Consider the following 27,118-nt stretch of genomic DNA (forward strand, 5'->3'; position numbering starts at 1 on the left):
TGGTACACACCTTTAATATGGTCCAGGCCTTCTGCTGGAGAACTACATAAGGACATTGGAAAAATGAAGATTCGCTCTTCTTCAACTGCTTGCATTTACTTGCCAGCACATCTGTTAGAACCTACTTCTACAGAAGACCAGCTGAACAACTAGCCTTGTAAGACTAAGAAACTACTAGATTGTTGGACTTCTCATGCACACCTGGCCATTGTTGGGTTAATTGGACTACAGATTGTAAGTCATCACAATAAACTCCCTCAATATAGAAAGATATTTTGTAAGTTCTGTAACTCTAGAGAACCTTGACTAATACATAGGGCAAAGTTTCTAATTTCCATATATAGCAAGATGCCAACAGATGGGCCACCTTCTGAATCACAGGTCTTATCTGCATTCTTATGCTAATAGGGAAGGTGTGTTTCCATTTGTGTGTGTGTGTGTGTGTGTGTGTGTGTGTGTGTGTGTGTGTGTGTGTGTGTCTGAACCAGACCTTGAGGTTCCTGCTTGAACACACTACCACCAAACAGCGAAATCCTCACCCTGCTGGAGTGAATTTTAAATCTATCCAAACAGCTTCTGAATGGAGATTAGGAGTGCTCGTGGGCATTTTGCAATTTTCTAGACTCATGGAAGTCTTATGCACCTGTCTCTTGAGAGAACTGATATCTTCCCATCTTCCAGTGAAAGCATGTCTTCAGGACTCACTGCCTGGGAGGAGGACTTGACTCAATTGTCTCACCATGACCATCTGATGGAGGGAGCTGTGCAATTGCTTTCTCTTTTCTGTCTTCAGTTTTTAAGAGATTGCAGAAAAAGTCAAGAGAAACAGGAGTAGATTTGGAAATCTGTGCTTCATCACTTAAAAATTAACCACAAGTATAACATCTTCCTCTCTCTCCCTCAGAGGGTCCACAGTTGATTCCTTCCTTGTATCACAGAGCCTCAGTGCTCAGTTTGTATTTTCTCCACTCAACACATCCATGAATGTATTTACTTAACTACTTTCTTTGAGAGGAAGCAACATTCTCTTTTGACATTCTACATCTTAAGAAAAAATAGAACTCTAATAATGTTTCCACACCCAATACAGTTGTACTTATTGCTCAATAATATTTGTACTTATGTATTTATTGCTCAATAATATTTGTTAAGTAAACTAATACAAATATTTCCATCTTTTAATTACATACTTTTAATCATAGTTTAATTTCATCTGAAGTTAAACTCAGTTGTTGAGAGAAGCAATGAAATAGATTTCTCCAGAGGTCTCTCTATCATGCTGTTATTAGCACATACAAATAAAGAGAAAAGAAATTATTTTTTATTTTACTGTCTATACTTGTGTATATGTGGGTGGAGGAGATTATGTGTGGAGGTCAGAGGATAACTTTCTGGAGTAATTCTCTCCTTCTACCTTGGCTTGGGTTCCAGGGATTAAACCAATGCCATGAGACTTGCATTGCAAAGCCTTTGCCTCACGAACCATCTTGCCAAGCTGAAAAAAGAAGTATTGTGTAACATTGGTCAATATAAACAAGAGTAAAGAAGAAATAGGCATCCTACAGAAGGCTTTCTGCAAGACTAGACTTTGTCATAATGCTAACAGTCTAGGACGACTTGTTTTAGAAACGACTACAAATTCTAATAAAGAACAGCAGTGCTAGAATCTCCTTAGTTCTTTTGTGGTGAATAATAAACCTTTTTATTTTTCCCACAGATTCTTGTTTTATTCACATCACTTGATTATGTCTTACTTCTGGGTCTTGGTAGTGAATCTGTAAGGAATAATTGTTATGTAAACCTCATCACAATGGCCTCTGATATTCTTAAATATGAAGGAGGGAATTTCTGTAGAGGTCATTTGGAGGTTATATGGTAGTGTGCTGTTGCAGTAATAACACTGGAAGTACAGTCAAGGAGGTAACCAGGCAACATTAGTCTATCTAGGCCAGTAGCCTTCTTGCCTCTGAATAGTCTGGTTACCAAGGGAAAAAGATGGACTTTTCCCCTTGTGAGTAGAATTATACTCTCTTCATGTCTTTTAGAAGCAAAGGTAGATTAAAATATAATAAATCTAACTTGTACTATTAAAAATAAAAGGTCCATTCTTTTTCTTGGCCTGAATCTACCTCTTACAAAGGCAGGGCATAAGCAGACCCTGGAGGTGTCTAAAACATAAAATGTAATTACAAGGAACTGAAGTACACTCTGAGTTATCTCCGTGCTTAGAAAGGATATGGCCATGTAAACAATTTGCTTTAAAAATATGACATATCAAAGCAAAATGTTCTAATCACTGAAATATAGATATATGTATGTGCATGTATGTGAGGCATATGCCATATATGTGTGTGGTGAGTAAAATCCCAGAGACAGAAGAGGTATAGAAGTCAACTGTTATCAAACATTTGAAAAAATTTCACTAACCCACACATGAAAACTTGTATGATTATTATGTTTTACTTTGAATTTTTTATGTATTCTTATTTTGTGTTTACAGGTGTTTTTTTTTTTTCCTGTGAACCACATGTATTCAAAGACAGAAGAGGGTATCAGATCCTCCAGGACTAGTTATTGATGTTTATTAGCTGTTACATGAGTGCTGGGAATGGAACCTTGGTCCTCTGGAAGAGTAGCAGGTGTTCTTAACCACTGAACCATCTCTCCAGCCTCCATGAAAAGTTGAATTATAATGACAAATTTTGAGTTACTTGAACTCCCTTCCAGTTGCAGTTGTTAGGATGTATAATTTGCAGCTCACAATTCCTTCTTTTCACTGCTTGTGCTATGGAGACATCTGAACTCTGGCCTCACGTTTCTTTCAGAGTTTGATCCTGGAAATGTCGAATACTGGAAAGTTCTTTTTTTGAGCTTAAGGCTGTTTTTATCCCAAGGCTTGGTCTCCTGTCACAAATTTAGTCCAGCTATTAAGCTAGATTTTAATCTCACATGAAAGAGAGAGGACTAAAGCTTCAGGCTGAAACAGCAGCAGTATCAGGATAACAGTGAGCTTCCTCAAAATGACCGAATGGTTCCAGGGCTGCCATAATCTCTGGGTTTCCTTAAGCTATATACACTTAAATTGGTTGGCCATGGTTATTCTTATTAATTTCTTTAGCAATATTATAAACTAAGCTTGGCACCATGAAATATTCTCTATTTTATCATCTGAATGACCTTTATAAAACTCCAACGTGTCTAAAATTATTTCTAAGATGCATGTATTTAAACTCTTAAGAGATTTCTACTACCATTAAATTGAAATCCAACTTGGAAAGTTGGTGTAACAGAGTCAGACCCATAAGCTGCAATTCCATGTTCTAATAGAGTTCGAATGCACTCTAAATCTATTGTATTTTAGTTTCTTTGCTAAAATGCAGGAAATGAGGATATCAGCTACCTCATGAAACTGAGAGTATTTAAAAAGATAACGAACCCAAAGCCATTCAAAAAGTTCTCAGCACATAGTATTTAATAGTAACCAATGTGATACTGATATAGAAGCCAGGGCCCTCTGCAGTGGGGCTTTTATCTGACTTTTAAATTAATATGCCTGAAATTCTGTTGGATTTCTTCAAGGTTGATTCGTCCAATTTATACATTAAAGGCTACAGTGTTGTCATCTCTGTTTCCAATCACAGAGAGTACATCATATTACAACCATCACCACCCAATCCTTCATTATGTGCTACTATACAACTGTATAGAGAAAGTTGTCCTTACATGTGGACCAGAGCAATTTAGACATAGAACATCAATCTAGAGCAGTGTTTCTCTATCTTCCTAATGCTGTGACCCTTTAAGACAATTCCTCATTTTGTAGTGATCCCTCACCATAAAGTTACTTTTGTTGCCACTACATAACAGTAATTTTGCTACTGTTATGAATGACAATGTAAATACCTATGTTTTCCAATGGTCTTTTGAGAGTCATGACCAACAGGTTGAGAACCATTGATCTAGAAATACAAACAGGCAGACAAAGAGGGGAGCAGGCAGGCAGATAGATAGAAAGACCCTGGCTGTAATATGTTGACAAGACTGGAATTTTTTTGAATTTTCCCAGAATCCTTAGTAATGAAAATCTTTTTTAATCTAAGCAAACTCTTTCTTTGCAAGTTAAAAGTTCTAACTTTTACTGCTGGTAGCTTTCTAGAAGATTACAAAAGATTAAAGTCTACATCTTCTTTTGAGAGGATGTGGAAGGAAGCTGCTGAGCAAAAATAATTAGATACATTGGAAGAGTTATGAGAAGAATAAATGGCAGAGACTCTAATTCCATGTACAAAAGATTATTAAGGCAAACTATTTAGAATCTCAAGGAATCCTCTTCATCCACACCTCAATTCAATAGCTATTTGGTCACTGCCCTGTCTAGTTTCATGTCAGTTTGACAGAAGTTATAGTCATCTGACAAGGGAAAATCTCAATCTGGAAAATGTCTCCATAAGATACAGCTATAGGCGGGTAAGCCTTAAGGACATGTTCTTTTTGTTGTTGTTGTTGTTCTGGTTTATTTAACTTAACAAAAATTAATTCTAATGCCATTCATTTTTATGGAAATGGTAAAAATTTAATTTTTCTCTGTTATTGAATACTTTGCTATGTGAAAGGGATTGTATTTTTCCTTTATTCTTCTGTTCATTCACATCTAGGCTGGTTCTACAGACCACTAATATGAATAGTACTGCAATAAGTGTTGTATAAAAGACTTCTCTTGATACTTGAGGGGTGGCCACCTTGGTAAGGTCACCTGGCGCAAAGGCTCGTGGCCTATATTTAGTCCCTCAGATGTACACAGTGGATGAAGGTGACTATGCCATATTCTTTGACCAAATTCACCTCTATATGCTTTTCCTTCTCCCTATCCACCCTCCCATTTTCCTTCTATAACATGTAGTGTGGGGATGTAGCTTGCAAATGCAGGAATAGGTCCTGTTGGGCTGAGTTGTGGATCCCCCAGTGTCTGTTGCCCCAGGAGGCTGAAACCCTGGCTCAGGAAGCAGAAGCACATGGGAATTTGACTGAGTTCACTCCACAGGGCACTGGGCAGACACTCGCTATGAGAAGCCACTGAGCTCTGCTCTGGTGTGCAAAGATCTCAGCCTGAAACCTCGCAGTCTCCAGGCCAAGCGGCTGACTGGAGACTGGCTGGTCTTAACCCTTAGTCCCAGACACCACTAAGGGGCCACAGAAGAACTGAGATGGGGGGGAGGGGACATAAGGGATGGATCAGCCTGCAGCCAAGAGGGATGAGGGAGAGAAGCTCTGGCAGCTCCCCATGGGGTGGAGACTCTTGGTTGCACTTGGCTGGGTCTCAGCTGGCATGGCTAGCTTGTCTGAGTTGGTGGGCTCCATGGCTGGAATGCAGAGAAGTCCTCCATAGGAGATAAGGCAGCGGCTCACTAGTTGAAGGCCCCCTCTATGTTTTTCCACAATGGGCCCCAAAGACAAGAGGAAGTCCATGGTTTTAAAAGGTTTATTGTCATGGAGGAAAGTGGATTCAGCTGTACCCGTGTCCAAGGGTAGGCCTGAGGTTAAATACCTTTTGCAGGGAGGAGGGTTTGTGAAGAAATGCTTGATTGGCTATGCCCTCTGGCCTTTTGGTATCTCATTAATATGGAGATCTCTTGTGGCTCTGGGGCCTGTAGTCACACCCTCTACCTATGCTATGTGACCTAAGGCCACAAACCTTTCTTTGGAAGGGGCTGTGGATAAGTGAAAGGAACCAGGACCCAGGAGCAAGGCCAAACTCCTACCATCCCATTAGGGTCAACAGGGTTCAAAGCAGACTCAACTAGGTACCCCACTGAAAGGACATGTTCTTAATTAGTGACTGATGGAGGATGATACAGCCCCTTTGTGGGTGGGACACCTCTACTTTGACAGTTCTGGGTTCTATAAGAAAGCAGACAAAGAGCAAGCCAGTAAGCAGTACTCCTTCATGGCTTCTATATCAGCTCCTGCCTCCAGATTCCTGTCCTGACAATTTTAGATGATGAACTGTGATATGGAAGTATAAAGAAAAAAATCTTTTTTTTTTTCCTCCACGTTACCTTTGGTCATGGTGTTGGGTCTCAAGTTGGGTTCACCTCTGGTCAACCATTTCCTCAGAATCTCAGAATCATCTTTGCCCCTGCATTTGTTTTAGACAGGAACAATTTTGGATCAAAAGTTTTATAAGTCATTTTGTGTCCCCATCCCACAACTGAGGGTCCTATTTGGCTACTGGCAGTAGTCTCTTCAGGTTCCATAGCTCCACTGCTGGGTGTTTCAGCTAAGGACACTCACATTGACTCCTGGGAGCCTCCTTTATCTCAGGAGTCTGGGACTTTCTAGAGATTCCCTCCATCTTCCAACCCCAGCAGCTGCGTATTTCCATTCATTCTCTAGGGCCTCTCCCCTGTCTCTTTCCTTTCTTGATCCTGTTCCCTATTCCTCCCCTTCGCTCTCCCACCCAGGTTCCTCTCTCCCTCTGCCACCCATGATTATTTGGTTCCCCCTTCTAAGTGGGATTCAAGCATCCTCACTTGGGCCTTCCTTCTCATTTAATTAAGTTCTTTGGGTCTGTGGTGTGGATTATGGGTGTTCTGAACATTTTGGCTAACATCCACATATAAGTGAGTACATGTGTGTCATTTTGGTCTGGGTTACTTAAAGATATTTTCTAGTTCTATCCACCCACTTGTCTGTGAAATTCATGATGTCCTCATTTTTAATAGCTGAATAGCATTTCATTGTATAAATATAGCAGATTTTCTATATCATTCTTTGATTGAGGGACATTTGTGTTGCTTCCAATTTCTGACTATTAGGAATACAGCTGCTGTGAACATAGAGGTGCATGTGTACTTGTGGTATAGTGGAACATCTTTTGGTTATATGCCCAGGAGTGGTATAGCTGGGTCTTCAGGTAGAACTATTTGCAGTTTTCTGAAAAACCACCAGAATGATTTCCAGAGTGGTTGTACAAATTTGCAATCCCATCAGAAATGGAGGAACATTTCCCTTTCTCTACATCCTCACCAGAATGTGCTGTCACTTGAATTTTTAATCTTAGCCATTCTGATTTGTGTAAGGTAGAATCTCAAGGTTATTTTGATTTGATTTTCCCTTATGGCTAAGGATATTCAGCATTTCTTTAAGTGGTTCTTAGCCATTCGAGATTTTCTCTGTTGAGATCTCTGTTTAGCTCTGTAACCCATTTTTTGATTGGATTATTTGGTTTGTTAGAGTTTAACTTCTTGAGTTCTTTATAAATTTTGGATATTGGCTCTCTGTTGGGTTATTGAAGATTTAGTGAAGATCTTTTGCCAATCTGTAGGCTGTCATTTTGTGCTATTGACAGTGTCCTTTGCCTTACAGAAAACTTTCAGTTTTACGAGGTCCCATTTATCAATTGTTGATCTTAGAGCCTGAGCCATTGGTGGTCTGTTCATGAAATTTTCTCCTGTGCCAATGCATTCAGGCTATTTCCTACTTTTTCTTATATCTATATTAGATTCACTGTATCTAGTTTTATGTAGAGGTTCTTGATCCACTTGGACTTGAGCTTTGTGCAGGGTGATAAATATTGACCTATTTGCATTGTTCTACATGCAGCACCATTTATTAAAGATGCTTTCATTTTTGCATTGTATAGTTTTGGCTTCTTTTTCAAAAATCAAGTGTTCATAGATATGTGGGTTTATTTCTGGATCTTTGACTCTATTTTATTTATCAACCTGTCTGTTTCTGTATCAATACCACGTGATTTTTATCGTTATTGCTCTATTGCTCTTGAGTACAACTTGAGGTCAGAGATGGTGATTCCTCCAAAACTTCTTTTATTCTTCAGGATTGTTTTGGCTATCCTGTTTTTTTTTTTTTTTTTTTGTGTTTGTTTGTTGTTTCTCATGTTAAAGTGAGGATTGCTCTTTCAAAATCTATAAAGAATTGTGTTGGAATTTTGATGAAAATTGCATTGACTCTCTAGATTGCTTTTGGTAAGATGGCCATTTCACTATGTTAATTCTACTGTCCCATGAACATGGGAGGTTTTTTCCTTCTTTTGATATCATCTTCCATTTCTTTCTTCAGGGACTTTACCTTCTTTTCATACAGATTTTCTTGGTTAGAGTTATACCAAGATATTTTATATTATTTGTGGCTATTGTAAAGGGTGTCATTTCCCTATTTCTTTTTCAGCCCATCTATTAATTGTATAAAGGAGGGTTACTGATTTCATTGAGTTGATTTTATACCCAGCCACTTTGCTGAAGTTGTTTATCACATGTAATATTACTAAACATGAATTTTTTCCATCTTTATGAATTTATTGATACAAAGCCAATGCATGGTAGATAGACCCGTGTTCTCCATGAGATAAATGCTGGCTTGGATATAGCAAATTGATAAGGTCTCAGATAGAATCATAATAATGCTAGGACATGCTTGGGGTATCCAGAGAATTCAGTTTGTTTTGGTATTGAAGAAGATAATTAACATGACAATTATGAATTATGGTAATACTGCCTACCAAATTCACATTCCCATACTCCTGACCTGTGCCCTTCCCCCGGGCCTGAGCATGCCTGCAAAGTCATTTACCACAATAGACCAAGCAACAGTACGATCTAGGAGATGCATTGCATTACCAGCCTTGGTGCCTTGGAGCCTGCTACCTGAGCTAAGAAGAATAGACTGCCTGCTGAGCTAGCCTTGACACCTTCCAGACTGCTATCTCCTTGCCTAGCCCCTGGGCTGAACCAGACTCTGGGGGGTGGGGCTTCCCCTTTATATGTGAAAGCAAATTATTAAACTTCGGGCCTTGATCAAAATACTTTGTCTTGGCCCCATTGTCTCTCACCCTCCATTCCTGTTCATTCCTAGGCTTCCTCTCAGGAGAACCCGGTTACTCGTGGTTGCAGGCAGCTACACTGACCCATGATTTTTCACCCTCTGCTTTTGGTTCTGCTTAGTCTCATGGTCAGAAAAGGGTTGGGGTGTAAACTTCACTATGAAAATTATATTCTGTAACTGTTTACTGGCTTTTTGTTTGTTTGTTTTGTTTTGTTTTGTTTTTCGAGACAGGGTTTCTCTGTGTAGCCCTGGCTGTCCTGGAACTCACTTTGTAGACCAGGCTGGCCTCGAACTCAGAAATCTGCCTGCCTCTGCCTCCCAAGTGCTGGGATCAAAGGCGTGCGCCACCACCGCCGGGCTTTACTGGCTTCTTATATGAGTGTTCACACCCCAAAGCACCCTTGTAGTTCTGCCCTTTCCCTTTCATCTTATTTCCTTATTTTTTCCACTTTACTGTCTCTTTTCCTTGACTAACATACTTTCTGTGTGTATGTGTGTATGTGTATATATATATATATATATGTATACATATATATATATGCTATAATATATACACATACAAAACACACACACACACACACACACACACACACACACACACACACACACTGTCACAATGTCCAGGTCATCAAAAAGAGTAAATGTACTATGTTTTCTCAGCCTACACTGTTAGTCTGTCCATAACTATATTACCTCATCTTTTTCAGTATCATGTGGTTCAAGCTTAAGTTTTTCACATTGGAAACTGAGAATTTATTTGGATCAGTTATGTTCCTTTTGAGTTCTAAGATCTTTATCTCAATGGTACTTTGATTTATTTTTACTTAAAAATTGATGAAAAATTATTGTTTAACTAATCACATATTTATGAGGTTTGATTAAGCCATGTTCATGAAGACTTCATTGTCAAGATAATGAACATGTGTTTTGACCTTTGACCACTCACAGTGATCCTCCCTGATGTTATCAGCCAGCACCCTACTCCATTGCTAAGTTGCTCTATGCTCATTGCTCCAGTCCATGCCTAATCTCCTCTGAACCTATTCCTTAAAGTTTATTAGCTAGATAAATGCATATGCACATATTAGATTTGCAAATAGACTAAATTATCAAGTTTGCTTAAAGGGGCCAGCAACAATTACATAACTGGTATTATCAAAACAATATTTTATTTTTTACTAAACCTTTCTGGGAGCCCAGAAGAGACTATTGTGGAATGTTCAGCATTCTAAAGCCTATGTTTGTTTTCAGCACACTTAAAGTAAAATATTTTTCATCCTTTTCAACAGAGCAGACAAAGGCTTTAATTAAACAAATGTCACATGAGAACACTTGCCCTCCAAGCCTTTAGTGGTCCTACTTAGCAGATGCAGCTGTAAACTCTATTAATATTAGATGGTCTTTTTATTATGTCCATTTATATCACAGCCATCAACAAGCATGTGGAAGGCACCCCAGAATTATCAGCTTTAATTAAAAGTATCTCACATGGTGAGGAATATAATCTACACAAAATGGTCCAGGTAACAAAGGGAGATGAAAATATACAATATTTGAAAATATACAATATTTGAAAATATACAATTTCTAGGGCTTCTTTGGGATGACTAAAGGAATGTATTTGATTTTTTTTTTTTTTTTTTTTTTTTTTTTTTGGTTTTTCAAGACAGGGTTTCTCTGTGTAGCCCTGGCTGTCCTGAAACTCACTCTGTAGACCAGGCTGGCCTCAAACTCAGAAATCTGCCTGCCTCTGCCTCCCAAGTGTTGGGATTAAAGGCGTGTGCCACCACTGCCCAGCAAGTATTTGATACTCTTATTGTCAAAACTTGCTTGAGAAAAAAGACACGAGAGGAACAGGCTGAGTTATAAAGATATATACCAATCAAATTCAAGCATTTCACTTTTCTCACCTAGAGTTTTTCAGTGATTGCCTTGGTGTCAATAGGATTTGTAATAAGCAGGTGGAGGGATGGGCACAATCATTTCATTCAAATGTTAAATAGCTTATTATATAACAAGTTGATTATGTAATGTTAGGTCTGAAAACCCATAGAAATGTATGTTATAGATGACTGATAGATAGGCAGACATATGGCTTATAGATAGATGATAAGTAGTACTTGGCATTTTCTAGATAAAATATGCAAGGCTCAGAAATATTAAGTCCTATGGTAGGAGAGATTGCTTAGTGGTTAACGGCGTTTGATATTCTTCCAACGGATCTAAGTTTGATTCCCAGAAATCACACTGCAGCAAAGCACTATTTGTAACTGTAGTTACATATATACAAGAGACCCACTGCAAGTATGTAGTACACAAATACACACACAGGAAAAACACCATACACATAAAATAATAAAATAAATAAATCTCAAAAAATATTAAGTCCTTTTCAAAGGCCTTTAACTGAATGAGTGTGAGCATGTGTCTGTTTCTGAATCCCAAATGCCTTTATATACTATAGAATCACTCTATATGTCAAAAGAAGGTAATATTTCATCTAGTGACAACTTAAGAATATTTGAAATGTTTCCTTTATTTTTAATGTATACAAGTGTTTTGCACATATGTGTGTCTATGTACTGCGTGATTGCTGGGTGCCTGCAGAGGCCAGAAGAAGACATTAGAAACCCTGTGACTAGAGTTACAAATGGTTATAAGTCGTCAGATGGGTTCTAGGAATAGAAGCTGGATTCTCTGGAAGAGCATCCAGACCTCTTAACAACGGAGTCAACTCTCCAGCCCCCAAAATTTTACTATGTTTTCTTTAATTTTTAAATTCCTCTTTCTTTTTTTCCTCAATTCATAAAATAAAGATAATAGATAGTTCTCAAAATTGGGTTATATACGATAAGATGTGGGAAAAGATTTTGGCTTTTGAAAAGTGGCAGTCCATTCTCGTCATGTCCTTGCTTTAGAAGACACATTGATACAGAGGATCCAGGAGCTGTCTTTGGAGGATGAGTTAAGTAATTCTCATTGTAAAGCTGTATTGAAGGATAACCTCAAACAGAAGTTACCCTTCATGTTCTACTGAAACACAAACCAGTTTCACTTGTTCTATTTTCTGGGGAAATAGTTACAAGAGACATGTTTGCAAAGTGCAAAAGATAGAAAAATTGAAAGGAATTATAATTGGTGCAGTATAAAAATGCTATAGTCATTTAGGGGCTGCATCTAAATTATTTTATTGAAATTTCTTAGCCGGGCAGTGGTGGTGCTCGCCTTTAATCCCAGCACTTGGGAGGCAAAGGTAGGTAGATTTCTGAGTTTGAGGTCAGCCTGGTCTACAGAGTGAATTCCAGGACAGCCAGGATTACACAGAGAAACCCTGTTTTGAAAAACAAAAACAAAAACAAACAAACAAAAAATTCCCTTGAAGGCACAACAGAATTTCTGGCTCGACATATCCACAGCAAGCATCAAATTTATGTAAATGTACTTAGTTTTATGTTGAAAATAGTACAGTTCTATGCATCATTAAACTCCCTCTCTCTCACACACACACTTCAAAAAATTATCTAAATTGTCTCTCTCCACACCCCCAATGACTGAAGTCACCCAGAAATGTTCTTGCTCCACAAAATATATCCCCTTTTATTCACAGGTGACTGAAATAACCCTAAAAAATGCTCAGAGAGATAACACTATATAATTTAAGATATAATAATTTGGAAAGCATTTCAACTCAGGTGGATATAGCCTTTTAAAAATTATTTCTGAGGCGATTGTCATGACTGTGTTTTGCAACCAAGCCTAACATTTTGATACATTAGTGATTCATAGGAAGTCAATTACTTCCAGATGAGGATGACAGAGGCCAGAGAAAATAACTTACCTTTTGTATAAATGATTCATGTTTCTATAAATGCCACTGTTTACATGTTAGAACACTCAACATTAAAGATTTCAATTCGCTTACCTTTCAAGCTGAAAGAGGATTTGATGAACAGTAAGGAGAAACCATAGTCCTAAATTTTGGGGTTTTACAGCTTTGTCCATTCTGCATTGCTAAAGTGACTGCCCCAGGGAACTGCTCAGACCCCTCCATTCATGATGAAAGCTCATTTCTTAGTTACTCTGGCTGCAGGAGTTTGCTAACTAGTTACAGCTCCCAATTTGGTCCCTCTCTGGGAATTACACTTCCAGCGTTGAATGTGACCCCAGGGAATACCAGGTTCCTGTAATATAATCTAGAATGCTCCTTAGGACTCATCCAGTTCTATTCTCCCAAGGAGATGAGCTCTGCATTACTGTAGCACAAGTCACACTTCGTCCTCTTCAGTCTAAATTCCTTCACTCTCTTGCAGATGGTGCCATTTCTATAAACAAGTATCTGTTCTACAGTCTATTTACTGGGAAGCCAAGCCTGGGACAACTTCTCAACTAAAGAATTAACTGCCTTCTGCTCTTTCCACAGGGTGGTTTCATTAGGCTTCTTCTGTGAGCTGGAGTGTAACAACATAAGAGCTATGTGAATCTGAGCCATCTTTGGGCTGTTAGCCAGAAAAGTCAGCAAAGTGATAATTTTCAATTTAACTGTCTTTAGTATTAGCCTTCGGTATGCTTCAGGCAATGTTTCTTAATATTTTGTAAAAGACATTAGAGCTCAAGTCCTGTTTCTTCAAGTCTAGTAGGTCCAGCTTGCATTCATCACTTATATTTCCAGGGGAACACTTGGCAGAGTATCTCTATGCTCTTACTTCTGAGTATGGCTATCACACTCACTTTGTCTATTTTCAAGTAAGTAGGAAAGCTCCTGCCTTTGAGTGGCATTTTTTTCCCCCTGCAGCGATGAGCAAAGGTGATGTAGAGGATAGACATAGTACATTGCTAAACTGAGTCCCAAACACAGGGCAGAACCCCCAGGACAGTTCAAGACAGACCTGGAGAAAACATAAAAAGTAATCTTAGGTGTTTGATGTTCCAGTTATGCCAAGATTGTTATCACAGTATAACCTAACCTGATTGACACATAAATTTCAACTAATAAAGAGATTACTTAGGATGCATTAGTAGAGAATTACAATCTTTCCACTAGAATTGAAGTATCATTTACACCCAAATGTATCTTAAATGGTAGTATAATTGACAGAATTTGTGCTTGCAATCAAGTGGATATAATTTAATTTAAATATCCAAGCTATCGCATGTAGTTTAATACCCTGGCTTTAATGTTTATTTCTCAGATTCTGTTTACTACTCGTTAGATGAAGCTAGTACTTTTATTACAGCATTGACAAAATGGTTTGATAGTTCCACAAAATAAGATGGTTTAAGAAGATGCATGATAGCAGCAAAAAGTGTTTTACAGGATGTTGCCAGCCTACTTTTGCCCCTAAATGGAAGGGGCAGGCATGCTATAAAATGGTATTTTCTTGAAATGATATGGCTACTGTATTCTTGAAGTTAGCAGCTATGGTTACCTGCAAAATATCAAGCCAATAAATGTTCCAGCACAGATAGGGAATGGGATCCCAAGGACCCATCCATAGCTGAAGAACTATTGGCAGTTAACAGCTACTCTGGGAAGAGAAAGTCATTCTTTAGAGATGTGACCATTGGTAGGCTGCTGATTCTCCATTGGATGACCCATTTATGCACGTAAGTTCAGTAGTAACTGGAGCCAATGAGCTTAAAAAGGAAAACAGACATGAAGCTAGCAAAGCAGTCCTCAATCCAAGAGGAATTGAAGAAGAGAAATGAAGTGTGAATGTATTATATTAAATATATGTGTAAAATTCTCCAAAAATTTTCTTAAAAAATCTTTCATAAAATCTTAATAAAAAAGCAGATGAATTTTTATATCGGTTTCTCCTCTAGGTCTGCAGAGGTAACTGATAGCTTCCAATGACCTCTGGAAAACCATGGTGCACATATAAGAGTGCAGATCCAGTAATGTGTTATTCATAAAGATTATGAAAAACAGATCACTGTTTAAAATTCTGATTCTCTAGGCCTACCACATTCAACAGATTAGACTTGTAGAATATGATGTGTATTTTTGGAAAATCCTTTTGACAACCTTTCTCTGGGATAGAAAAGTTAAGGTAAAGAACAAATGCTAATACTTTCTCCGTATATGCTCATATTTCAATGGTTGACGCAACCAAAAAGGCTTTCGATGGAGTTCTTGAAACAATCCTCATTCCATCAAGGGAAGATCACTCACTTCACTGTGGCTGCCTCAAAGGAGATTCAACAGAGCTCTTAAGGGAATGTGATTCACACTTCAAAGTGATACATCTAAGAGGAAAATCTTTGTAAATTATTTGTGTCTCTGAGTGTCATATGAACTGTAGTCTGACTAAGGTGAAGTTAGCTGATGAGGATCAAGGAGCAGGGATCTGGGTCTTGAAGTCTGAGTAACATCATATACCCACGAAATGAGGGCAAAAACACTTCAAAAACTCCTCATACAAGTGAGTCATTAGAGCTTGACATCTTTTGGAAGAACTTTTTTTCCTATTATCTTTTTTTATTTTTTATTGGATATTATATTTATATTTCAGATATTATCCCCTTAACCCATTGCCCCCACCACCCAGGAACCTCCTATCCCATCCCCCCTCCTGCTTCTATGAGGATGTGCCCCCACTTACCCCCCCCACTCCCACCTCCCCACCCTCGAATTCCCCTCCACTCAGTGTTCAGCCTTCATGGGACCAAGGATCTCCTCTCTCACCTATGCCCAACAAGGCCATCCTCCCCTGCATATATAGATGGAGTCATGGGTTCCTCCCTATGTGCTCCCAGGCTGTGGTTTAGACCCTGGGAGCTCTGGTTTGTTGGTATTGTTGCTCTCCTCATGGGGCCACCAACCCTTTCAGCTCCTTCAGTCTTCTCTCTAACTTCTCCATTGGGAAACCCTTGATCAGTTCAGTGGTTAGCTGTGAGCATCTGCCTCTGAATATGTCAGACTCTGGGAGACCTCTAAGGAGACAGCTATATCAGGCTCTTGTCAGCATGCACTTCCTGCCATCCACATCAGTGTCTACCTTTGGTGACTGCACATGGGATGGATACCCAGGTGGAATGGTATCCAGACGGCCCCTCCTTCAGTTTCTGTCCCACACTTTGTCTCCATATTTTCTCCCTTGAGTATTTTGTTACTCCTTCTAAATAGGACCGAGGCATCCACACTTGGTCTTTCTTCTTCATGAGCTTCATGTGGTCTGTGAGTTGAATCTTTGCTATTTCAAGCTTTTGGGCTAATATCCACTTATCAGTGAGTAAATACCATGTGTGTTCTTTTTGTGATTGGGTTACCTTTGGAAGAACTTTTATTTATTTATTTTTTTGTAGTTCAGAAACAGGTTATGTTTTTCATTGGTATTATTATTATTATTACCATTATTATTGTTAGTGAGAGTCTCACTTTGATGCCCAGGCTAGTCAGATACTCCTGGGCTCATTTGTTTCTCCCATACCAGTCTCCCAAATAACTGGGACTAAGGGTATGTGCCACCATACTGTGTCTCCTTATAGTGTTTTCAGTAGTGGTAAGTGGTTTGGAACTGTCACCTTTCTAACATCCTTTACATAGAGTCAGTCACTTTTCCTTGCTTCTTATTGTAAGTTAAGAGGTCAACAACAGGAGGTTGAAAATAGCCAAGGTCTTGCCTGCCCCTAGAGGCCTTGTTGGCATGGCTGCTGTGTCACACATGTGTCAGTAGGTGGCAGAGAGGAGAGAGGCTATGTGTACACTAAGTGTTCTAACCTGTGAACATCTGAAGATTAGTAGCCTAACAGACCCTCAGAAAGAAGAGAGAGAGAGAGAGAGAGAGAGAGAGAGAGAGAGAGAGAGAGAGAGAGAGAGAGAGAATGATGTAGGCACAATGAAGAGAGGCAGAACTATAGATTTCTCAAGGGTAGAGAGGAACAGCCTGATGTAAGTAGCCAGTGATGCCAACTGGGACCATGGTTAGGTCCTGCAGGGCCTGTGCTATCACTGAAGGCCATGCCTAGGTCGATGGTCCTGCAGCAGCAGGGGTCTGTTACCACCAAAAGCTAGGAGGATATCCTTGGTCTTGCCTGCTACCTGGGGACATACTGAAGTCTGAAGGCTGTGAAGAACTGGCCCTAGCCCTCACCTGGAAGTCATGGGAGAACTGGCTCTAAGGGCCATGAGAGCTGAAGAGCTGACTCCCACCCCTGGCCAACTGAAGTACTCAGGAAAGTGGGCCTGCATATTTTGGGAGTTATTGGTGCTCTGGCCCTGAGGATACAAGCATGGAAAAGCTGGCCCTCCCACTCATCTCCTCTGCAGTGGTGTGGATAATGGAGAGATGCTCTCCTTCCCCCTAGTCTCTCACCACCTACAGAAGGCAGGGGACCTGGCCCTGGGGTCATGAGAGCAGGAGAGCTATTCCTGCCCCTCATCAGCTTGGGAGAGCAAACTCTTTACCTCACCTGGGTAGCATATTAGAGCTGACTTTGGTGGTGATGGTGGTGTAGGGTAAGCTGATCGTGAGGACATGAGAATGTGAGAGCTGGTCCTGCTACTTGTCTGCCTTGCAGTTACATGGGCAAGGGAGAGATGCACCTCCTTACCCCTTGCCATCTATGGTAGGCAGGAGAGCTGACCCTGAGGTTGTCAGAGAGAAAGAGCTGCCCTGCCCCTTACCTGCTGCAGCATTCAGGAGAGCAGGCCATGCACTTCACCTTCAAGTAGAGTTCATCTTGGATGTGGGGGTGTTAGGGTTACCTGGCCTGAGGGCATGAGTGTGGGAGACACATCCCTGCCTTTTGTCTGCTGTGCAATGGTATCAGCAAGGAAGTGATCCTATTCCCTCCTTTTGCCCTTACCTTTGGAAGAGATGGCCCTGATGGGGTCATGAGAGCTAAAGAGCTGTTCCCGCCTCTTAGCTGCTACAGTATTCAAGAGAGCAGGTCTTGTATCTCACCTGGGAAGCACAACAGAGCTGACCCTGATGACAGGGGCATGGGTGAGATATTCCCAAGGGCGTGAGAGTGAAAAAGCTGACCCCACAACTTCTCTGCTGGGCTGCAGCATGGATGAGGGAGAGATGCTCTCTGCAACCCTTATCGATTACCAGATAAAGCAGGTGGCTGGGAGAACTGGCCCTATGGCTGCAGCATGGATGAGGGACAGATGTTCTCTGCAACCCTTATCTCTTACCAGATAATACAGGTGAGTGGGAGAACTGGCCTTAAGGTCAGGAAAGCAGGAGAACTGTCCTTGCCCCTCACCTGCTGTAGCACTTAGGAGAGCAGGCCCTGCATCATGACTGCACAGCACAGTAGAGCTAGATCTGAATGTGGGGGGTTGCAGGTGAGCCGGGCCTTAAGGCGGGAATGTGGGAGATCCTGCTTTGCCTCTTGTCTGACGGACAGTGGCTCAGATGAGGGAGAGATGCCCTCCTCCCCTCCCTCATCTCTCACCACTTACAGCAGGCCAGAAAGCTTGTCTTAGGGTCACAAGAGTGGGAGAACTGACCATGTCCATCACCAACTTTAACACTCAGGAGAACAGGCACTGCACCTTTCCTGAGCAGCAGTGTAGAGCTGGCTCTGGTTGCCAGGGTTGTAGGTGAGCAGGCCCTGAGGGCACACAAGCAAGAGCATCAGTAGGCTCACAAGCTTGGATACCTCTCAGGTTCACATTCAGGATTTTGAATTGGCCCACTACCCACATCTACCCCATTGATGAACTGCTGGACTGCATGACGGGGCCTGTCCCACAAATCCAAAACTACAGGCTCACCATGACACAGGACTACAACTTCCACAAGATAACTTTTTCTGTTTAGGGAAGAGGTTACAAGGGTGGAAGGGTATGTACAAGGGGAGAAGGAGCTGAGTACAATTGGGGTGCATGATGTGAAATCCACAAAGACCCAATGAAAAGTTAAAAGGAGAAAAAAGAAAGAAAGAACCAAGGCTGACTCAATGACATCATTGAAATTTCTCCTTCTAGAACAAGAAAGCAAAAGTCACTTTGATTTTACTTTTGGGTTAAAGTGAACAAGAACCCATAACTGATGGATTCTGCAGTAAAGAGTAAGAGGAATATAGGATTTACTCTGGTAATTGTGGCCTTGGAAAATGGTGTAAGGGACTGAGGCTGATCTACCTCTGAAGGCTGGAAGTCCTTGGCTAATCACCAAACAAGGAGAATCAACCCCAGTTTATAGCACCATAAATTTTCAATGTATCATACACCTAAGAAGAGCATGGATAACCAGCAAAGATACACAGTGTTCCTTTTCTTGCTTGACTTTTGGTGCCTGGGAAATACCACTTCATAACTTTTCCCACCACTCCCCTGTCCTGCAAGAATTCTTGCATCATGCAGGAAATCAGAAAGCAAACTATACCAAATGTCTTCCAAGTAGCTTGATGTTGGATTTCTCACCAATATGGGTGGGTGAGGTGTCTTTAGAAATCTCAAACAAAACTGAGAATTTGTAACAAATGTGGTTCTGCTGGCACTTGAATTATTGAGAAATTTGGACATATGATTCATCTAGCACCCTTGTTTGAGGTAAACTGGGGTTGCTGGCAGACTCCTACATTTGATCTCTGTTAGAACAGAGTGTGCCTGCAAGGCAAGGATGTCGTATATTCTGAATTAGCACTGGTCTGATAAAATGAGTTGCTGCAATTTTTCCATTCACATGAGAAGTAGGGGATTGGTGATTGCCACTCAGATTTGCCTTCACTCCTTTCTAAGTGCTGGAGGCAAATTTGAATAACAAAGATGAGTGTTTCACCACTTTTACCACTGAGGTGGAATGATAATGTCCAGTCATTATCAATATTTTGAGAGTGTGGGATGTTTTATTTATCACGAGACATATCAGTTGGATCATGCCTCATGCTATGCTGTGACACTCCATTTCTCAGTATATATTTCTCATCTACAAGTACATTGCAGGATATCAGACACCAGAATCCCAGCAATGTCATATGTCAATGTATCAAGAAGCAGTTTTCAATTAAAAGGATGTGGCAATTTGAAGATTAACATACACCTTCCTTTCTGTGGTGACAGAGAGATGAGTAACTTGGTGACATTGATTATATTGTTTTTGAGTTTTCTATTTATACTGAGTCCTACTTGCCCATAATCTTAACTAGTTTGCTTGATATTTTAGATGTTGCTGTTTTTTTTCTATTTCTTGTTTCCTGACACCATTTTCTCATCTATGTTTTCTGTGAACTCCCAAACATGTGATTTGCATACATGTAATACCTTCAGGAAGACATCAACCAAACATGTCTCCTTAAGGTTGGACAGGGATGCAACAAATACTTACTGAGTTATGAGGATGTGAGATTAAAAATGATTCATTGTAGCAACAAAGTGATGTTAAATTATCACACAAAAGTAAGATGCTAACCCCCATGGACTTCCCTAACTAATTGACTTTCACAGCTTTGGTGAATTTATTCCCCATAGCTGGAAGCTTTGCTAATTCCTCCAGCAAAAGAAGAGCAACCTCACCTTTTAGGCAGGGGAATATAGGTTAAGCACACAGAATTGAAATAGAAAACTAAAATATCAGTTTAGGAATTTGCCATACAAAATAATGACCACAGAGACTGAAATACTCAGTCTTTATGTGACATCTGCATATATTGCTAAAGAGTGACCTAACATGATTCCAAATAACAATAAGATGTGTGGATATCATGCACTTCAAACAAGGGACTAAGCATCCAGAGTCTGAGGGCACTGGTGTCAAACTGATCCCTAATCTGAGTGTACTTAAAACTTCTTCACACAAAATTTTTCATCCAATCATTCCACATTGACATTCCTCCTTGAACAATACTTGTAAATTGTTGGCTAAATTTGAATACCCACTGGAAAATGTAATCATGAGAAATGCCGCTGACATTCTCAACCCCTGTTAGGCTTCCATTCTTTCTGTAAATGTTAACTAATTCAATCCAATGCAAACCAGCTCTGCTGGACTGTAAATTATTCAGAAATGTGCTATGATTTTTTGCATATGCCAGATTGTTTTCACTTCCAAGAGTCAAACTCATTTCCCCAGTGTTTAGTCCAGAGAGGGCTAATGCACTGCAAATAACCGATCTTAGTTACCAATCCATGCTCTGCCTGTTTCATAGATCTCTCAGGTGGGTGTCTGTCGCTTATTCACAGGAAAATAGCTTCTCTATGAATCTTAAGCTTGGCTTTGTTTGTGTTTCTAAATTCTATTCTTTGTACTTTGCCATACTGTTACTCAAAGGTTATAGTATCAATTCTTTACTTTAGAGATGATTTGAAGAAAGACTTTTACCCCTAAAACAAACTGTGACAACTCCTAAAGATCTACCTAGCTTCTTAGAGCATATAATTTCTGAACATTTCTGTCCTGACTAAATGTCAAAATTAAGACTTTTTTTTTGTAAGTAATTCTGACAAAAATTATTGCTTTTGGGTATTCAGGGACATGAAACCATGTGTGAGTTATCTTCTTAATTGCCTCAGTTTCTCACTTCACTGACTCTAGAATCACGATATAACTCATCATGTTTCCTCACTCATGCACATTACATCTGATATCTGTAGTCCAAGAGGAATGAAAGTAATTTTCTAAAGACTGTAAAACATCTAATTACCTGAACTGACCCTGTTTAGGAGCAACTACAAACAATACAGTAACTGAGGTTGTCTATGAATGGGAATCTGGTAGACGAATTTTATTATGAAGGAATAAAATCAAGCTTACTAACCTGATGCGATGTTTATCAAGCACACATGTTGTGTTTGTTCAATTTTCTAGAACTTTCTTTTTATGTATTTTTCTTCTTACTTCCATTTCCTTTCTGTACTCTACCTAATTAAAAAATGCTAACATTCCCATTGTGAAATCCACTACATGACTCTCAAAGAAAAGTTGCAGAAAATGCAAGAAGTAGATTTGTTAAAAAAAAAAAAAAAAAAAAAAAAAGTTTAATGCAGTCACTCAGATGCAGAGAACCCTGGATCATTGTGAGTTTGAGGGCAGCATGGTCTACATATTAAGTTCCAGGACAGCCATTGCTACATAGAGTGACTCTAAGTTAAAACTTCAACAAAAACAACAACAGTAAAAACATCTATTTTCTAATAATTAAAAAATATTTCTGTTAATCTCGTCATGCAGCCTTCTTTTTGGTGTACACACAGAACATAAGCTAGTTTTTGCTTGTTGCTTTAAAGAATATCATCCTAACTATTCTTTGGGAACCCCACTTATTTTGCAATCTCCCTTTCTTAGAGGAGAGAAGTTTAGAATAGATAAGGAGGAGAGAGCCAGATAAACAAATATAAGCAATACTCCTAGAAATGTGAACACAAGGGATGAGGCAGAGCCAAGCTACAGTTTATTCTACTGGGAGATGTTGGAAAATGTGTGTTCATGATGTTGGCAGGACTAGTCAACACAGAGCTGGGTCACCACATTGAGAAATGTGGAGTACAGTTAGATGACCAAAGGGAAGAATTTCTTTCTTCTTTTTTTTTTTAAGTTGGAAAATAACTTTATTTGTGCTAGGGTGTTGGCTAGAGTCCCCTTAGAACTTCTGAAACTGCTTCTTGGTGGCAGCAACCTTGTGACCTTGAGCACATTGAATCAAACATTCTTGATCAAGGGCCTGCACTTTCCAACAGTGATAATATTCATCAACCTGTACATCCCTGAAACAGGAGGACAGGTATACAGACGTGTTCTTGTGACTCTTCTCAAAGTGATTGTATTTTCGGATGTAATGGAGCTAGTCCTGTCGGATGACAATGGTTCTCTGCATCTTCATCTTTGTCATGACACCAGACAGGATCTGACCTCTGATGAAGACATTACTAGTAAAGGGGCATTTCTTGTCTATGTAGGTCCCCTTGATGGCCTCCTTGGGCGTCTTGAAGCCTACACCAATGTTTTTGTAGTACTGAAGAAGTTTTTCCTTGCTGTTTTCTCCCAACAAAACAGGCTTCTTGTTTTGAAAGATTATAGGCTGCTTTTGGTAAGAATGCTCCATCTGAATGTCCTCCATCTTCCTGGTAGCCTGAGAAAAGGAGAGGTAGGCCAAATCCTGGATTCCTTATTCACCCAAGGGAAGAATTTCTTAAACAGTGACTTTACCACTATTAATTACAGAACAGGCTCTAGCTCATCACCAGAGCTCAGTTGTATTTATTGAGGACATGGAAGAACAAATGGCAGCTATGTAAAAATGGGAAGCAATATAATTATGTAGAGACAAGGAAAACCACTGGGAAGAAAACTTGTTTTCCTGTTATTGTGTTGAATATGTTTCTAGAAACACAAATAATAGAGGTGGATTGGGTAATACAAAATTTAAAGTAAAGTTCTCTCATCAGATTCATGCCGTGTCAGATAAGTAGGCTACTTTCTCTTGGTGGTCCATATTACTCTGCTTAAGTCTCTGTCATGGAATGGAAGTGTTTTTTTTTAATTGATTACACAGAATGATTAACCTGCAAAAAAAAAGTGTAGCTTTAATGGAGGTAGGCATAAGATCAGTACCTGTACTCCATGTATTCAATCTAGTAAATTTCTGGAATTCCCAGTCATCTATTAGGGATACCCATATACAATCAAACATTTAAAATTCAAGCCAACTAAGATTTACTTTTTGTTAAATAAAAGACCTTAACATTGACTTTAAAATCTTTCAAGCCAGAAGGTTATTTTATCCTTGTGAGTATTTTAAATCTAGTTAATGAAAGGACAGCGAACAAAGCTCAAGGACACAGGTGCCAGATATAGCTGGTAATGCACAATGTTATTCTACAGATTTGCATTTCTACAACGGATATATGAAGATGTTCAATATCACTAATCATCAGGAAAATCCAAGTTAAAACAGGTATCAATATTCAGTACTAAGTCATACCCATTAGAATGGCCACTCTGAAAACAACAAAAATTCACAAATTTTTGATATAGAAAGGATAAATCATTTGCCTATTGTGACTCAGCTATAATACTACTATGACTATAGCCAAAGGGAATACAGTCACTGTATCAAAGAGATACCTGTTCTCTTATATGAATTTCATTGCAAATTTTGATGTGACCATAAGTAAACAAGTAGGCTAAAGAAGAAGTGGTACATATGTCCACAATATTATAGCACTTTACCAGAGAAAAGAAAAGTCTGTTATTTGTAACAGCTTCTCTACTGACTAGTTTTATGTCTATTTGACACAAGTTAGAGTCATTTGAGAAGAGAAAATATCAACTGAGAAAATTTCTCTACCAGATTGACCTCTGGAAAAGCTTATTGTTTATTTTCTTGATTGACGTAGGAAATCCCAGATCACTGTGGGAGGTACTATCCCAGGATTGGCCATCCTGGGTGTTATAAGAAAACAAGCTGAGCAAGACTCAAGAAGCAAATTGGTAAGCAGCATTCCTTCAAGGCCTATCTATCAGCTTCTACCCCTACCTTTCTGTCCTGGTTGAGTTCTTGCCATAACTTTCCTCAGTGATAGACTGTGATGTGGAACTGTACACTGAAATAAACCCTTTCCTCACCAACTTGCTTATAATCATGGATTTTATCATAGCAACAAAAACCCTATCATACCATAAACGATCATAGAAGATACTACAATCAGAAAACTATGAGAGGCATAGAAAGACAGCTATTGTATGAGTTCATTCTAATATGGAATTTAACAAGGTGGAATTCAGAGAAATAAAAACTGTTGTTTGCAATGTCTTGAGTGATTTGATATTAGAGATTAGAAGGTGTTATCTTAAGGATATTATAATTATGTTTTGGTAGGAATATTTTAAAATGTCCAAGATGGACAAATATTTAGAGACATAAAAGCAGTTGATCTACTGTTGGGGGTATATAAGGAAGGTAAGAAGATGGGTAGGTTGAGGGAAGAAATGGTGGATAAATACTAAGTTATGAAAACATTCTAAAACTAATGGTGATGATGAACAAAATAAAATCCAGTGAAATATTTGGAATATTTAATTTAAATGGGCAAATTTTATGAAATGCAAATTATGACTCAGCAAAGATATCTTAGTAAAGTAGATATGTAACTATGTATTGTGTGTGTGTGTGAGTGTGTGTGAGTGAGTGTGTGTATGTGTGTGTGTGTGTGTGTGTGTGTGTGTGTGTGTGTGTGTGTGTATGAGAGAGAAAGGAAAGATATCAGGGTCCAAGATACTGTGAATGGGAAAAGAAAAGAAGACTCATCTTAAACCTATTAAGGTTTGGGGAGTAGCAAAAGGCTGCTCAATTTTTCAAGATTCAAGGTATTTTTAACTTTGCCAGTCTCCTTCAGGCTCTCCTTTAAAGTCTTAAATTGTAACTACATTTAATAGGCAAGAGAAAGAGGCATAAAAATGAACACATAGATCAACACAAGCATATTGCCTAGACTTTCCTACAATATTCATTGTTGCAATTATGTATATTTTTTGTCTGATTCATATATAATATTTAAAAATTAAGAAGAAAAAGTGTTCCATAAAGCACAATTATGAAAAGTTCCATCAATTTGTTGTTTAAAAAGAAAAATGAAAAAATTACAGATGTCCTAGAAGAAATTGGTGGCACCAACTGCTTACTGCTTTTTCCAATTTTATGATAGTACCAGTTCTTCTTTCTATGAGCTCTGAGAGTACTCCTCTGCTTAGATAGACATTGTGATGGTATAATATCAGTAACAACTTCTAGCCAACACCCTCCTCTTAACTTGACACTATTGAACCAGAAGGTGTTATATCAGACCTAGAATATATTTGAGATGAATCACATTTATCTCAGTATATTAGTCTCCTGTGGGATTATCTACTACTTCATTAGGCAGGAAGGGCCCTTCTTCAGCATGGTCATGACAGAGCCTGAGGATTTCCTCTTATTGGTCTATTATATTTAGGCCCTCTTATAAAAAACAAGAACACAATATTATTGCTTGAGATGCTAGCTCTTCCTTGGTAAGATGAAGTCTATTGTTTAGGACTAAGACATTCTCAAAGGATAAAACTTACTGCCCAAAATGAGTTGATAGTTTTGCCATGTTATTTCAGGTTATCCCAATTGTAAAATGTTTGAGATGGTTTCTCCTTTCCTATACCTCTAAGGGAAATATTCATACATGTCATATGTGTATATACACCCAAATATACATACATATATTTGTAATATTTGTATACTCCAAAAGGGAATGTTATGGATTTATATCATGTTTCCATGTTTTACTATACAAAGGTCCAGAAGTAAATATTTCATTATTGTTTGTATTTTAATGATATTAATTCTCTAATGCTTTAACAATACAGATTGTCACTAACAAAGCCTGAAACCATTGGCTTCCTTAGAATATCTCTTTTCTGTATGCTGTAAAGTTTTCTTTTTTTTTTTTTCTATTTAAAACAAGCTGAGTGAGTTTTCACATTCAATTCGATTTAAAAATGAAGACTCTTAAAGGACTCTGGAGCCCTCACGTGGCCTTGATTCTTGTGGCCTTTTGAACTCCACAGTTGGGGAAACTCCTCTCCTACCCACTTTCTGGTATCACAAAAAATCAAATCATTGTTCGTTTCTTTTGCCATTTCAACTAGAAAGCTGTAACAAATCGTGAATAATAAGATTGTCAGTAGACTTTCTTAATGAAGAGTCTGGAAGTCTAATTCATCCTTGCTTGTGAGTAGTTAGATCCAAGTAATCTGGTAAACATTACACATAAATATGTTAACTAACTCAAACATTTCCCAAGAGCAAGCTAACCTCTTCATCTGTGGGAACTAAGAGATCAGTTTGCTTTTAGTATTTCTTTATGTGTAAATGTAAACTGAAGGGTTGAGGATACATACATGTACCAGAGATTATTCACACACGCACACACACACACACACACACACACACACACACACGTACACACACACACATTACATACTTTTTACTCCATTGCATGGTGTTGTGTTTTATTTCTTCTATACCATTCGATAACAAAGGCATTGCATAATGCAACTCTGTAGAAAAGGCCCGGGCTGCATGAAGGACAGAGAAGCTTCCTGTATTAACTTGTCATGATTATTCATCCTTCAGCCTCCTCCTCTCATATTCCCATACATCTCTGTGCACAGACACCACAGAAGCAGAGGGTACCCACCCGTCATCCTCACAGCCTTCTCAGAAGCAACCTAGAGAAGAAACTTGTCCTGACCACAGACTCTGCTAGAGGAAAAGCTGCAGACAGACTTGACCACATCGTTGATCTGCCCAAAGCAGCAACGGACAAGAGACATGAGACATGAGACATCTTTGA

The 27,118-nt window shown here is 39.1% G+C and overlaps 1 non-coding gene and 1 pseudogene across 1 annotated transcript; one reads left to right on the top strand and one right to left on the bottom strand.

The window, feature by feature from the left end:
• Positions 1-16,463: 16,463 nt before the first annotated feature.
• LOC117701565 (small nucleolar RNA SNORA17) lies at positions 16,464-16,594 on the top strand. Its single transcript, XR_004605768.1, has one exon. It is a non-coding gene; the product is annotated as a small nucleolar RNA SNORA17 (small nucleolar RNA).
• A 5,780-nt stretch (positions 16,595-22,374) lies between these two features.
• On the bottom strand, positions 22,375-22,851 carry LOC117722124 (small ribosomal subunit protein uS17 pseudogene; annotated as a pseudogene).
• Between the last annotated feature and the right edge of the window lie 4,267 nt (positions 22,852-27,118).

The sequence above is a fragment of the Arvicanthis niloticus genome, chromosome 1, assembly GCF_011762505.2.
Source record: "Arvicanthis niloticus isolate mArvNil1 chromosome 1, mArvNil1.pat.X, whole genome shotgun sequence".
NCBI lineage: Eukaryota > Metazoa > Chordata > Mammalia > Rodentia > Muridae > Arvicanthis > Arvicanthis niloticus.